This window comes from Equus przewalskii, chromosome 13 (assembly GCF_037783145.1).
Source record: "Equus przewalskii isolate Varuska chromosome 13, EquPr2, whole genome shotgun sequence".
Taxonomy (NCBI): Eukaryota; Metazoa; Chordata; class Mammalia; order Perissodactyla; family Equidae; genus Equus; species Equus przewalskii.
This window is the reverse complement of record NC_091843.1, coordinates 78,238,838-78,255,816: the sequence shown is the minus strand read 5'-3', so window position 1 is coordinate 78,255,816 and position 16,979 is coordinate 78,238,838. Positions and strand designations below refer to the sequence as shown.

Here is a 16,979-nt window from a genome sequence, read left to right as displayed (position 1 = left end):
GTCATAAATGAAGGATTTCAGTCCTTGATTTGGCATCTTTTAGAAGTACTAAATTTACACACATTAAAACAAATAACCATATTTTAATCTTCTTATGTGATTTCACAAAGTAAACAAACTGGTGGTTTATTCAGCATTTATGAACCTTATTACATGCCTCAGACTTAACGTTAAGTATATTGCTTGTGTGTCCTGAAAAATATTTTTTAAATGGGAAGGAAATAGGCTACTTCTTGAAGGACAGAAGAAATACAGAACTAAGAAATATGCATGTTCACTTGCCATAAAAATTTAAGCAACTTTTTTTGTTTTTAGAGAAGAAAAATAAAACATTTTTCTCCCTCAATCAGAGTTTTTAAAAGATTGTTACTTGGGGCTAACAATGGGAAGCATTACAGACAATAGCAGAGATGTGGTTGCTTGCCATTTTGCTATGAGATTTAATTCAACACAGCACGTGTGAGACGTTGCTCTGGCCCCTCAACTCCACTCCACTCCCAGGCGCATACAAGTGTGCAGTGGTAGAGTTCTCATGGAATTGAGGACTGCAGATGCCAAGATACAAAGGTTGCCCATAATTTGGTAAGCAGTAAAGACCAACTGAAGATTAAAGGGAAAGGTGGGGAGGGTTATGGTTAGAATAGGAAAGGAACTTAATAATTTACCTAGTGTGAAGAACTAGTAACTAAAGAATTTGAAATGAAGATTTCAAAAGACAATGTCTAACTCAGGCACGTACTAATATTACATTGTATAATCTATATTTGGACTTCAAAAATAGGATCCTAACTGAGATGTCAGCAACTCTTTGGGTACATGTGAAATCTTATGCAGAGGCAAGTGGGGATGGTGGTAAATGTGATCAGTGATTTTCAAAATTTTTAATAGTGAGCACTTAAATTTAAAAATGAAAAAGAAGCAACCACATACAATATTTCATTAAGACCAGTGAAAGCAGAGCTGCTCTGGTTGACGTGGAGATGGGGTCAGGGCACCCAACATGTCTGAGTATGGCCCAAGGCTTCTCTGCATAATTTTAGGGCATTATCTAACACATATAAAGAGGGCTGCACTAGACGACTTCTCCAGTCCTCTATAATCCCTCATCAATGATGAACTAGCCTGGCCTTTACAAACATGTGTCCTTAGGTTTCTGCAAATCTCTAAATAGTCCATTCCACCAAAATGTATCATTATTCTCACCCCTCCCCCAATATAGTATAGTTTTATCAGAGTGACTGCACACACAATAAGAGGAAAACTACACAAACATGCTGAAATGACAATGCTGGGTAATTCTCTAGGCTCACTTGTTACCTACATGACTTGTTCCCTCACATCAACCTTGCATAATAATGTCACTATTCGGATAGAGCCTTTTGCATAGTCTTTTATAGAATCCCATTTTTGGTTTAATGTTGGATTTAGTATTTCACTCCAAAGTGTATGTAAGCATAATAGAAACTAAATACAATACACGATTTCATTCTCAACATTAGAAATTATCGTGGAAACATAGTGAAAGATTTTGTGAAGTTCATGTTTCAATTCTGTATGTCCTCTTAAGGTATGATGAAATTCTTGAATCAATGAAATATCAAAATTGAAGAAATTAAGGATATCCAATTATAAAAACACACACATTTAAATACACAAAAGTAAACAAAATAAAGACTTTCTCTAAGGAATTAAAAATGCTTCACAGATGATTCTTTATCATTCATGTTAATGAAAGGCAGATGATCTTCATTTTAGTTAATGGCTTTAATTTACTACCCTGCCAAATATTTTACTGACCCCACTGCTAAATAATTTAAGCTTAATGCCCTCTTTCTCCCTTTGCATCATCCTTTGAGGGGAGAGCTAGTGAATAATAAAAACACAAAATTGGACAACAGATCTAGAAGGACAAAGAAGAAATTCTGACTGGTTCTTAACTTGCATAATCAGTAGGTGACTACCCTATTTAATCTCATAATTCTCTTGTGAGCTAGAATGGGAAGATGCAATTTGTTAATAAGGAAACAGGCGAAGAGAATATATTCACTATGCTAATTCCACATGATTTATCCAATGTCACCCTGAGCTAAGGCTCAGCATAGAATTGAGTGATTATTGAGATAATCCAAACAGGGCATTGGATTACTAAAGAAGCACATGGATCTCCTTCTCAGAAAATTTAAAAATAGGATTGGTGCTCATGTTGGCTTTGTATAGAGATAATTTTGTCAAAAGATCCGATTATTAACTCTGGGGAAAATAACTCCTTTTAAAATAGCATTAGATATTTCAATTCAAATTTAAAAATTTTAGTGTTTTTCCTATTAGGCTCGGGGCACTATTTTGTGCTGGATAGGTGCTGAAGGGCAGCAACACGCAGACCTTACCTTCAAGGGACTTTAAATCTAGGAGAGAGTATAAAATGTATGCCATTAGATATAAAATGCTCATAGCATCATTAGTGCTGCGAGAAAGAGACACAGAGGAGGGAGAGATTACATTCAGCTTGGAACCTGATAAAAGGTTGGGTAGTGAGTAGGGGTACAGCTGAAACCAGCCTGGGCATGAATTGATAATTGTTGAAGCTGTATGGTGGGTACATGGGGGTTCATTATGTTATTTTGTCCATTTAATTTTTTAAATAATAACAGGTGCTTTTTAAAAAGGCTTCATCAATGAAGTGGCATTTGGATAGACTTTGACAAAAGGGCACTATTTGGTAAACCAAGAAGTGCGGATGGAAACAGCAAGATCCTGACATAGTTGAAAAAGCCTTGGGCTCTTTAGATTCACATTGTACTACTTAGCTAAAGCATAAGGTATATATTGGGGCATAGGAGACTGAGATAAAACTAAAAATTATTTTATTATTGTTTTGATGACTTTGAATATTAAATTGTGACATTTAAAATTATGACTGCAGTTTATAGCCATTGGTAACTCTAGCATGATTAGATTAAAACTTTGATTATAGAGGAAATAAAGAGACTGGAATGAAGCAGATCTGAATCCAAATTCCAGTTAGAAGGACATTACAAAGTTCAGGAGAGGCTAGCAATCCTGAAAATAGTGACACTAGACATGCAGAAGAAAGGCCAGGAAAGAGAGGACCTGTAGAAGGAGAATATTAGGATAGTTGATTGAATTGTGAGGAGAAAGACAGAGGACAGAGGAAGTCAAAGACACATTCAAGATTTTATTCCCAGTCTGGGTGTATAGAAGCAGGGATAGCAGTATCCAAATTAGTGAAGAAGACAATGTAGGTTTTGGCTATTCCTAGTCTGAAGGGCTAGAAGGAGGGCATCTAGATGGAGGTGACCAAGAGACACCTTCTACAAGAGAGAGGAATGGAAGGAGAGAGAAACTTGGGACTTATTCATGTAGAACTAAGTATTCAAGTACAAAATAACAGAGCAGGTCGGTGAGTAAAAGAATAAAGACGAGCACTGAGAACAAAAACTTGGGGAATTAAGGGTGTGGTTTGCCATGAGACAAGAAAAACAGCTACAGACAGAAGAGAACTCCGATAGTAATACTACTGATAACATCTTGTGTTTACTCAAGATTGGCTAAGAACAAACAATGCCAAATTTAAATGGGTTTAAACAATAGAAGTTTATTTCTCACTTAAGCATGAGTCCAACGTGGATGTTCCTGCTTAGGCAGCTCTTCTGTCAGCAGCAATGCAGGCATTCGCGCTCCTTCCATCAGAGAGCTCCGCCCTTTTCTAGGTCCTTGAAATCCTTCCTGTTCAACCGAAGGATGGAAAAGCAGATGGAAAATCATAGTGTGAAGATTTTATGGGTCAGCCCTGGAAGTGATATCACTTTTGCCCACATACCATTAGCCAAAATTCAGTAACCCAGCTGTACCAAAATGCAAGGTACAACTAGTCAGAATCTGTCACATCTTGTATTTGTATCACAGAATGTTTAGAGGACTTTTCTTTTTTATTTTTAAAGATTGGCACCAGAGCTAACATCTGTTGCCAATCTTTTTTTTTTAAAATTTATCTTTTATTCTTCTCCCCACAGCCCCCCAGTACATAGTTGTATATTCTAGTTGTAGGTCCTTATGGTTGTGCTATATGGGATGCTGCCTCAACATGGCCTGATGAGCAGTGCCATGTCTGCGCCCAGGATCCGAACCGGTGAAACCCTGGACTGCCCAAGCGGAGCTCACAAACTTAACCACTCAGCCACGGGGCCACCCGCTAGAGGACTTGCTTATCCTTCACTATATAGTGCAATTCAGGGAAGGCAAATAAGCACAGTGATTAAAAGTATGAGTAAGAGTTAAAATCACTTGGATTTGTTTCCTGGCTTCACTATTTGTAGCACAGGTGTCACCTGGGATAAATTAATTCACCTCTCTGTACCTCATCTGTAAAATGGTGACAATAACAAAATCTAACCCATAGGATTGTTAGGAAGATTAAATGAGTTTAATAAATGTAAAGTGTTTAAATAGTGCCTGGCATGTGCCTGCCATGCAGTAAGTACTCAGTAGGGATTAGTCATTATTATCATATTAGAACTATCATATTAGGACTGTAGCAATTTAATGGTGGAGTGGGTATTAAGTAATGTCGAATGCAGAGAGGCAGCCGAAGAGGCCAGAGGAGAAAAAACCATCAATTTGTCCATTAAGCTATACGAATAATTGCAGAAAATTCTGCTTTGTTATAGTTGTTTAGCGCCAGCCAAACAAGAGGTGAAAGAGGCAGGATTCCCAATTCACAACAGTTTTCAGTTTATATGTTTAGAACTGCAAAATAAATGACCTCTCGGCAAATCAGATGGCGTTGCAGTCAAGGTAAATCCTAGAAGTTTCAGATGCGGTCTTATTCTCAAGGTCTCACATTAAGGTGAGTAAACCAAGCCTTTGAGAAAGAGTGCTTATCAATTTGAGATTCACATTCTAGCCTTCCTTCTCTGAGGACAAAATCTTTTAGTAGGTCACAACTGCAGGCCCTGAGTCAGTTCATTTCACCTAAGCAAGTACTTAACTGTGCTTTATATTTACATTAGTGTAAGCATGAAGGCTCCCCATAGGCATTTCCTTATTTGTGGAAGATTCACTTCTCTCTCCATCTCATATTGCTCCCTCTCCACCCCTGCCACATAATCTTTCCATTTTGTCACTTTTGTGGCTTCTTGGTAAATGTCCAAATATCCTTTTGTTTTAATCCTCTTTTAAAATTAAACCTTTTCTTTGACATAATCATACATTCACACACAGTTGTAAGTAATAATACAGAGATATAGTGCACCATTTACCATCCAGTGTCCCCCCATGGTAACATGGTACTGGTACAAGATAGTATAGTATAGTACAATATCACAGCCAGAATATTGACATTGGTACAGTCAAGATACAGAGCATTTCCATCACCACAAGAATCCCTTTAGAACCACACCAACTTCCCACCCATCCCTACCTCCTCCTCGGACCCTAGCAACCACTAATATATTTTCCGTTTTTGTAATTTTTTCAATTCAAGAATGTTATATAAATGAAATCATACATTTTGTAACTTTTTGTCATTGGCTTTTTCTCACTCAGCATAGTTATAATTCTCTGGTGTTATTATTCCAGGTTGTTGAGTGTATCAATAATTTGCTCCTTTTTATTGCTGAGTAGTGTTTCATGGTACAGATGTACCAGGATGTTTTGCCATAGACTTGTTGAAGGACTTCTGGGTTTCCAGTTTTGGGCTATTACAAATAAAGCTACTATAAATATTTGTGTACAGATTTTTGTGTGAACTTATGTCTTCGTTTCTCTGGGATAAATGCCCAAGAGTGCATTGGTGGGCTGGAAAATATTTGCATGTTTAGCTTTTTAAGAAATTGTTAAACTGTTTTCCAGAGTGACTGTACGACTAATCTACATTTTACATTCCCACCAGCAATGTATGAAGCATCCAGATTCTCCTCATTCTTGCCAACATTTGGTGTTACTATTGTTTAAGCCATTCTGGTAAATGTTTAGTGATATCTCATTGTGGTTTTTTGCATTTCTCTAATGGCTAATGATATTGAGCATCTTTTCATGTGTTTATCTGCCATCTGTATATTTTCTTTGGTAAAATTTCCTGTTGTGTCTTTTGCCATTAGCATTGTTCTAATTGGATTTTTTACTTTGTTACTATTGAGAGTTTTGAGAGGTCTTTATATATTCTGTATACAGAATATCTTTTTGTCAAGGATACACCTATCTTTTGTCAGATATGTAGTTTCAAATATTTTCTCCCACTCTGTATCTTCACTTGTCATCCTTTTAACATAGTCTTTTGCTGACCAAAAGTTTTTAATTTTGATCAAATCGGTTTATCTTTTTGTTTTTAATGGATCATGCTTTTGATGTCAAGTCTAAGATTTCTTTGCGTAGTCCTTGGATCCCAGAGATTTTCCCCTATTTTTTTTTAAAGCTTTATAATTTTACATTTTTATATTTGGTTTTGTGATCCATTTTGAATTAATTTTTGTGTAAAATGTGACATGATCATCTATGTAGAAAATCCAAAAGATCAACCAAAAACTCCTGAAACTAATAAGTGATTATAGCAAGGTTGCAGAGTACAACGTTAAGATACAAAAGTCGATCACTTTCCTATATGCCAGCAATGAACAAGTGAAATTTGAAATTAAAAACACAATACCATTTACATTAACACCCCCCAAAATGAAACACTTAGGTATAAATCTAACAAAATATACACAAGATATATGAGGAAAACTACAAAATTCTAATGAATGAAATCAAAGAAGGACTAAATAAGTGGAGAGAGATTTCACTTTCATGGATAGGGAGACTCAATACTGTCAAGATGTCACTTCTTCCCGAATTGACCTACAGATTCCTTACCATCCAAATCAAAATCCCAGGAAGTTATTTTGTGGGTATCAACAAACTGATTCTAAAGTTTATATGGAGAGGCAAAAGACCCAGGATAGCCAACACAATGTTGAAGGAGAAGAACAAAGTTGGGGGACTGACACTACCCGATTTCAAGATTTACTATAAAGCTGACGTAATCAAGACAGTGTGGTATTGCCAAAAGAATAGATAAATAGATCAATGGAACAGGATAGAGAGCAGAAATAGACCTCATAAATATAATCAATTTATCATTGAGAAAGGAGCAAAGACAGTCTTTTCAACAAATGGTACTAGAACGACTGGACTTCCACATGCAAAAAATGAATCTAGACGCAGACCTTACACCCTTCACAAAAGTTAACTCCAATAGATCACAGACCTAAATGTAAAATGCAAAACTCTTAAGCTCCTAGAAGATAACAGAGGAGAAAAGTGAGAAGACCTTAAGTTTGGCAATGATTTTTTACACACAGCACCCCAAGGGCACAATCCATGAAAGAAAAAATTGATAAGCTGGACTTCATTATAATTAAAAATTTCTGCTCTGCAAAAGACACTATCAAGAAAATGAAAAGACAAGCCACAGGCTGGAGAAAATGTTTGCAAAAGACATATCTGATAGAGGACTATTATCTCAAAATATACAAGAGCTCTTAAATCTCTTAGAATAAAGAAACAAACAACCTAACTAAAAAATGAGCCAAAGACCTTAACAGACACCTCACCAAGGAAGATACACAGATAGAAAATAAACATAAGAAAAGATGCTCCACATCATATGTCTTCAGGGAAACACAAATGAAAACAACAATGAGATACCACCAAATACCTATTAGAACGGCCAAATCCAGAACAATGACAATACCAGATGCTGGCAAGGATATGGAGCAACAGGAACTCTCATTCATTGCTGGTGGGAATGGAAAATGGTACAGCCACTTTGGAAGACAGTCTTTCAGTTTCTTACAAAACTGAATGTACATTTACCATACAGTCCAGCAATTATGCTCCTTGGTATTTACCCAAAGGAAGTGAAAACTTATGTCCACACAAAAACATGCCTATGGATGTTTATAGCAGCTTTAGTCATAATTACCAAAATTTGGAAGCAACCAAGATGTCCTTCCATAGGTGAATGGATAAATAAACTGTGGTTGGTACATCCAGACAATGGAATATTATTCAGCACTAAAAAGAAATGAGCTATGATTCATAAAAAGACATAGGGGAAACTTAAATGCATATTACTAAATGAAAGAAACCAGTCTGACAATGCTAACATACTATATGACTCCAACTATATGACATTTTGGGAAAGGCAAACTATGGAGACAGTAAAAAGGTCAGTGTTTGCCAGGGGTTGGGGTTTAGGGAGTGGTAAGGAAAGATGAATAGGTGGAGCACAGTGGATTGTTTAGGGCGGTGAAAATACTCTGAATGATACTCTAACAGTGGATATGTGTCATTATACATTTGTCCAAATCTACAGAATGTATAACACCAAGAATGAACCTTAATTAAAATGATGTGTCAGTGTAGGTTCACCAATTGTAACAAATGCACCACTCTGGTGGGGGATGTTGATAATGGGGGTGGCCTATGCAAGTGTGAGGACAGGGGTTATATGGGAAATCTTTGTACCTTGCACTCAATTTTGCTATGAACTTAAAACTGCTCTAAAAATAAAGCCTATTTAAAAAAAGTTTAGGGGCCAGCCCTGTGACTGAGTGGTTAAAGTTGCATGCAATCTGCTTCGGCAGCCTGGGTTCGCAGGTTGGGATCCTGGGTGCAGATCTGCTCCATTCATCAGCCATGCTGTGGAGGCAGCCCACAGACAAAGCAGAGGAAGACTGGCACAGACATTAGCTCAGGTCTAATCTTCCTCAGGTGAAAAAAAGAAGAGGGAGATTGGCAATGGTTCTTATCTCAGGGCCAATCTTCCTCACCAAAAACAAAGTTTATCAGACAATTAACTTAAGTAACAATGTTATAAAAAACTTTTTATAGTATGCTGCATTGTTTGGTATTTACTCTAATCGTTCTCTGTTAGAGAATCTGTGAAACCTGCAGTCGGGTATAGCTTTTTAGTAACGGCAGTACTTATTCTATCTCAGTCTGCTCTCTTGTCTTCTGGTTTTGGGTCAAATACTGATTCCTCTACTTTGTTCCTAGTATTCTATATCCTACACCAGATAGTGTTTGAATAGTCACTAGCTTGTATATGTGCTGATACTTAGTACAGATAAATCTGTCTTTTCCAGTTACCAAAAATTCAGATAATGGCTTCCTCAAACGTATTTTTTCTGGCCTTTCAACCTCCTCTACCTTCCTTTTAAAATACAAATAAAGAGGTGATATTTCAATAGTGTGGAAGCTAGGACTCTTCATCAAGGATACATTAGACTGATGTCATTTACTAGAGAGGAAGACCAGATAGATTTTTCCTAATTCATAAATGTATAGGGAAAAAAACACAGTATGAGGCCTATGAAAATATTCTGCAGTGTTAAATTCAAACATCATTTTTATGGTATAAATTCGCATTTCAAAGAACATTACCATTATGATATAAATGGTCAGCATAGTTTCAAAGAACATTACCACAGGAGTTTTAGAAAGCTTTTTCCTGTGTTCCCAAAAATCCTGGAAAATTTAGATTCTGTGAATCAGGAACTAAAAGATGAGACAAAATATGGGATAAAAGGGAGTGGACTGGGAACCAGGTGAACTGAGTTGTATAAAGAAAGATCAGAAAGAAACAAAAAAATGCATCTGCAGAATTGAAAAACTGTTGTAAGTAGTAAATTGCAGGTATAGAAAAATGTTTTGGAAATAAGAAGGATACACTAGTGTAACTCTGTTATAATAGAAAAGAGGGAAAAATTAAATTACGAAAGAGAAGATCCTAGAAATAGAAGGCAGAGAACAGAGAGCCAACAATGAAAGAAAGAGAACAAGTGAAAGTTAAGTGAAACTTCAGACCTAAATAGAAGAAAATTTCTGGTCTGAAGATATACTGGGATATTTGGATCAAACAAGCTCATCTTGTAGGTGGCAAAATTACTGAAAAGAAATCACTATGAGAAGAGACTACTATTTAAATATACTCCCATGTCTTTAGGGAATTCTAAGCAAAAGGAAAGATCCTAAAAGCATCAGGAAAAAAACAGATTTCCTATTCTAGAATGAAAATTGGGCTTGCCTTTGACATCTTATAATAAACAAAATAAACATCTCATAATAAACTAGAAGAAAATAGAGCAACCTCTATACTTTTGAGGGAAAGAAATTGAGACTCAAGAATTCCAGACAAAAACAAATTTGTCATTTATGGGTGAAGGCAGCAAAAATAAGTCCCAGTTATAGAAGGCCTTAGAACATATGTCACTCATCTATTCTCCTTAAATAAACTATAAAGACGTGTTTCAGCTAAATGAGAGACAAAGAAAATATAAAACTCAATAATGGCATTAAAGCATTAGTTGTAAATACCAAAGACAATGAAATGCAGAATTAAAAAGATTGTTAAAATCATTTCAAAACAAGAAGGCAAGATCACTTTTTGGAAAAAAGACATAGTATAGAAACATGTAACAATAATCCGGATATTGGGTGGATGAGGATACTGATTTCTTTGTATTACATATTTTATTTTATTCAGTACATTAATTACTAAGGAAACATAGATTTATTTATTTAACATAATGGTAATCATGAGTAGAATTAAAAAATGGATACTATTAAAATCACCAGACTAAGTAGGTAAATTTTAGTTTTCATAAGGCAAAACAAGAAATCAATGGAAATATCAAAGAAGTGTAAAAATGAAATCCAAATGACACGTTAACATGTGCAAAGATGTCAGCTATGACAATAACTATCAATGGCTTACAATTTTCAATTAAAATACATGAATATTCTCAGACTGAGTCAAAATATGAAGTCATTTATATTCTCTTTACAAAGAGTTACATTGTCAAACAAAATAAGAATATTTTAAAGTTAAACTGTTTCAGATAAAGTTAAAAAAAAAAGACAAAAGAAACAAAAGCAGATGTTATATTATTAATGCAGGTCAGAGTAGAACCTAAGGCAAGGAAAGAGCATTAAACAGGACAAAGATGATGACTATTTTATTTTTGTAAAGGATGACTTTATACCAGACCTAAGTGATTGCGCATAGAACATTATCAAGATGTACAAAACAAAACTGTTGAAGTAATAAGCCATAACAATTAGTATTTCATATAAGTTGATAAAACATTAATAAGTTTATAATGGTATCTAAAGAGCATAATTTTTAAGGTTTAATTGTTATATATATATGTATATATTTAAATTTGTACCCCATGAACAGAGGATAACTTATCTTACAAGAATCCACGGTACTTTGAACAAATTGATCATAAATTAGACCAGCAAGAAAATACTGATAATTTTAAAAACTGAAAATTATACAGACCTCATTCTTTTACTATAAAGCAATAAAATTTAAAATTAATAACAAGATTGAACAAACACTCAAACACTTGGATATATGAAATCTTATAAATAATAGATTAAAAGGATATTAAAAGTACAATTATAAAACACTTTTATAATAAATTAAATATACTATTCTTTGAGTTTTCCTATAGGTGTGAAGATTTTCCTAGTAAAGTCTGGAAAACTACAGTGTGAGAACTACATAAGTTTGAGTTCTCTCTCATTCTGCTCTCTTTGCACTGGCAAGGGAAGACCTTCATGGGCGACTCAGACATTTGTCGTGAAGAGAACAACTTCCATGGTGAATATTACCCGGAGGAATTGTGTGTTATGAAATAGTTTGGAAGATCACTCCTGGCAGCACCTTGCAGATTTATTTTTTAACTAATTTTTCCTCACAAGTTATGACCTTCAAGAGCATGTGGCCATTCAGTCCAGTTATACACTTTAATACAATCACCACAATAGAGTCATTCATGTGGTTATTTGAAGCCTGGTGGTATAATCCTCTCATATGAGAGTGTGCTTTTGTGAGTTAGAAATCAACATTTAAAAGGCTCATGGAGTTAATTTAGGTTCTGTACAATTCATCATCTCGGTCGTTGTTGCAGACTGTTCTGTCGTGGGAGGAGGACAGTAAAGTGGGAAGAAAAAGGCCGAGGCTCACCTTTTAGACAGAATTAAAATCTTAAGTCTTTAGGACTCTCCGGCTCAGAAGAACATGTACCCTTTGGTGGGAATTCAGGATTTAAATGCTAAATTCAAAAGACCAGGACAACTTGACTTTTTAAATTTTTAGACGTGACAATAAATGGTAAAACTACGTCAGAATATTGAGGTGAGCACTCTTCATTCAAAATGGCACATTGTTACCAGTAGTGATTCAGGTAAATAAATATTTTTCAGTTGGACTTCCAGTCTCATATCTGTTTCTTGAGTAGGTTGGTGTTAAAATGCGGTTCCCAAATCTTTGATAACTTCTGCCCCCTTTTCCCCAAATTTCTGTAGCAATTACCACTTCATTTCCTTTTTCACCTTGTGATTCTTTTCCTTCCTATTTTAACCAAGTAACTTCATTATGCAATTAACAAATTAACAGTCTTTATGTGATTGAATAAGAGAGTTCAATATTTTTTGAGAATCTAGAAATATAATCATCTTAAATCTTGCAACCAAAAATTCTTTTTCAAAGAATATCTGATTTTAAAAATTGAGGCTCATTCAGCATTTACTAGCCTTTGGTTTCACTAGTAACATCAAGATAATGAAAGTTAATTATGCACTTGTTAAATTTCTCGCTCAGAATTTTCCTCTAAACTTTGTATCATTTATTTATTACATAAGCTTCGTATCATTTATTTAGTGTCTAGATAAATGTCTAAACTCAGCGGTTGAGAGCACAGACCTGGTGAACCATATCCTTAGGAGTGTTTTCCCTCTGGTGAAGTTCAATAAACTGTTGAAGTATTACTGCCTCTAGGAATTGACATTCTTTAATCTAATAATTAAAGTAACTTGGGAATAGAATATAGTTAACTATAGGGGTGTCTACCAGCTTTATCTCTTAAAATGAGATAAGAAAGAAAGAGTAAAACGTCTTTGTTAAATTCCCTTTGTCAATCTTCACAGATTGGTAAAGGAGAAAAGTGTATTTTGGAAAAGCTGACATTAAATATTTTACTGTCCACATATAATTTATTTATCTTTATATTGCAAAATTTAAAGAGATAAAATACTGCAAATAAAATAATATCCAATCAAAATATTTGCCAAATTCTCAAGTTAAACATGTTCTTTTCTCTTCTTTCATGATCTCCTTTTTCTTATACAGCATATCTTCTAAAAAATCACTATGTTTTATGCACTCAGTAGTATGTTTTCGGATGAATGCTTTGATTTCAGCTTCAGGAAAAAAAGAAGAAGAAAAGAAAAAATTTGAGCAATAGGATTTTAATGATAGAACACATTTTCTTAAATTTTATTCCAATCCTATTTAGATTTAGCAAAATTTTACAAAGGATTCATACCTCACAATAATATGTTTATATATGTCACTGCCTTAGTCACTACAGTTTGGGCTGAAGATCTGTTAAAACAAACAATCCATTGATTTACTTTAAACACCTCTTTCTTTCTTGAGTTGACCAAGAATTATCTGTCTATAGTGTTTCTAGATCAGTGACTAGGAGAGAATTACCTTTTGCTAATTGCTTTTTATTCCTGTGTGCCTTGCACTGATCACCAAATTTTATATGTAAGCTAAATCTTTACCTTATATCCTTAGGGAAGTGACAAAAAAGAGCCCCCAGAGTGCCCCCAAAAATAAATGAAATAGACTCATATCAAGACCTACCACTGTGGGGCCGGCCCTGTGACCAAGTGGTTAAGTTTCTGCGCTCTGCTTCAGTGGCCCAGGGTGTACCAGTTTGGGTCCTGGGCGCAGACATACACACTGCTCATCAAGCCATCCTGTGGTGGCATCACACATAGAAGAACTAGAACGACTTACAACTAGGCTACACAACTATGTACTGGGGCTTTGGGGAGAAAAAACAAAAGAGGAAGATTGACAACAGATGTTAGCTCAGGGTCAATCTTCCTCAGCAAAAAAAAAAAAAAAAAAAAAATCCTAAAAAAAAGACATAGCGTTGTAAAATTTTAGTACACTGGAGACGCTGTTCTACAAAGAAAAAAATAGGTCACGTAGAATCAAAATTTAAATTGTTGCATATTTCTCATTGGAATAGAGGAAATTCAAGTTCAATAGAGGTAAACCTTCAAAATTCTGAAGAAAAATGACTTCCAACCTAATATTCTATACTAAGCCAAATTTTAATCAAGTTTCATGGTAGAATAAATACATTTCAGAGAAGTAAGTTTTGAAAATTTTTTTTTCCTTGTTCCCTTTTCCCAGGAAGCTACTGGAGGCTGAGTTCTACCAAAATGAGGGAATAAACCAACAGAGAAGACCTGGCAAACCAAAATAGTATTTCCGACCCACCAGAGAGATGGAGGTATTAACCATGGTGCTCTTGAAGGGAGACCTCAGAAGAAAAATGCAGGTGTTGAGAGTAAGCCATCTTTATTGGAGCATGGCAGAAGGCTCTGAGAAACTCCATTAGGAAGATGAAATTGATGAAATATCTGATGCATCTGAACATTTTAAAAGGAGATTTAGACAACTTGTGAGAATTTTAGTTGGAATCATAGATAAATACATGGAAAATTATGCAAATAAGAAAAGACAATTACTAGTTCTAGACTAATGGAAGTTAATCAGTAAGGGAAGAGTAATCATGGTCTCCTACCTGGCCTACCTAGGAATAGTGTTTAAATTATATTAGTATAGCCCCTCCAGCTCTCTTTTATTTACTGTTTCCATGGAATATGTTTTCTGTCCTTTTACTTTCAACCTATTTGTTTTTTGAAAGTGTGTCTCTTGTGTACAGCACATGGTTAGATTATATTTATTTTTTAAATCCATTCTGCCAATCCTTGCTTTTTGATTAGAGTATTTAATCCGTTTATGTTTAATGTAATTATTGCTAAGATAAGATTTATGTCTACCACTTTACTTGTTTTTTGTCTTTTTTGTCCCTCTATTCTTCCACTACTGCCTTTTTTTGCATGTTAAATAGTTGTTTTCTAGTGTGTTATTTCAATTCACCTGTCATTTCTTTTATTTTTTTTAGTTATTTCATTAGTGGTTGTCCTCAGAATTACAGTTAACATCTTAATTTAAACAATGTAGTTTCAATTAATGCTAATTTAATTTCAATTAGTACACAAAAACTTTGCTCCAATATAGCCCCTCCTTTGTACAATTATTGTCATATAAATTACATCTTTATATATTATAGGCCCATCAACACAGTTTTATAATTATTGCTCTATGCAGTTGTCTTTTAAGTCATATAGGAGTGGAAAAGTGTTACAACCAAAAATGCATTTATACTATCATTCATATTTATTTATATAATTGCCTTTATGAGTGTTCTTTATTTCTTTGTGTGGATTTGAGTTACTGTCTAGTGTCCTTTCATTTCAGCCTGAAGTATTTGCTTTATTATTCCTTGTAGTTCAAGTCTTCTAGTCACAGATTCTTTCAGGATAATTTGAAGGATAATATTGTCAGATATAAAATTATTTATGACAGTCTTTCTTTCAGTACTTTGAATATGTCATCTCTCTTCCTTCTTGCCTCCATAGTTTCTGATAAGAAATTGAATATCTTATTGAGGATCCCTTAAAATGACTCATTTCTTACCTTATGACCCAGCCATCCCACTACTGGGTATCTATCCTAAGAACTTGAAATCAGCAATTCCAAAAGTCCCACGCACCCCTATGTTCATCACAGCATTATTCACAATAGCCAAGACATGGAACCAACCTCAGTGCCCATCAACTGATGATTGGATAAAAAAGATCTGGTATATATATATACAATGGAATACTACTCAGCCATAAAAAAGGACAATGTCGTCCCATTCACAACAACATGGATAGACCTTGAGGTATTATGTTGAGTGAAATAAGCCAGACAGAGAAAGACGAACTCTGTATGACTCCACTCATAGGTGGTAGTTAACATATAGAAAAAGAGAACTGATCAGTGGTTACCAGGGGAAAGGGGGGGTGGGGGGAGGGCACTAAGGGTGAAGTGGTGTACCTACAACATGACTAATAATAATGTACAACTGTAATTCCACAAGGTTGTTAACTATCATAATCTTAATAAAACAATGACTCATTTCTATCTTGCTGATTTCAAGATTCTCTTATTTGTCCTTGTCTTTTGACAATTTGACTATGATGTGTCTAAATGTGCATCAATTTCAGTTTACCCTAATGAGATTGTTGAGCAACTTGAATGTATAGATTAATTTTTTTTTTATCAAATTGGGGTGTTTCTGGTCATTACTTCTTTAAACATTCTCTCTCCCTCTTCATTTCCTTCCTCTCCTTCTAGGAGTCTCATTATGCTTATGATAGATGCTTGATGGTGTCCCGTAGGTTTCTTAGGCTCTATTAGTTTTTCTTCTTTCTGTTCCTCAGGCTAAATAATCTCAGTTGATTTATCTTCAAGTTCACTGATTCTTCTGCAGGCTCAAATCTGTTGTTGAGCTCCTCTGGTGAATTTTTCATTCTAGTAGTTGTACTTCTCAACTTCAAAATTTCTATTTGGTTCTTTTTATAATTTCTATCTCTTCATTATTGTTCTCTATTTGATGAAACATCAATCATTCTCAGACTTTCTTTTAGTTCTGGGGACATGTTTTCCATTCATTCTTCAAGCACATTTATAATAACTGATTTAAAGTCTTTGTTTAGTAGTCCAATATCTGGGCTTTCTTCAAGGACAGTTTCTATTAATGACAGGTATTTTACCCCCTGTGTATGGGCCATACTTTTCAGTTATTTTGGATATCTTATAATTTTAATTGAAAAGTGGACATTTTAGAAGATATAATGTGACAATTCTGGAAACCAGGTACCTACTGCCTCCAGGGTTTATTATAGTTGCTTGTTGCTATTTTTTTGTTTGGTTATTGACTTTTCTGCACTAATTCTGTCAAGTCTGTATACCTTTTGTTTAGTTCCTGATA

At 34.8% G+C, this 16,979-nt stretch overlaps 1 long non-coding RNA gene across 1 annotated transcript in view; it reads left to right on the top strand.

The window, feature by feature from the left end:
* The window catches only part of LOC103546864 (uncharacterized), a 52,572-nt gene extending 36,443 nt beyond the window's left edge, over positions 1-16,129 (top strand). The window contains exon 4 of the long non-coding RNA XR_011525290.1: positions 14,285-16,129. This is a non-coding gene — a long non-coding RNA (uncharacterized lncRNA). The remainder of the gene's footprint in view (positions 1-14,284) is intronic.
* Positions 16,130-16,979: the final 850 nt, after the last annotated feature.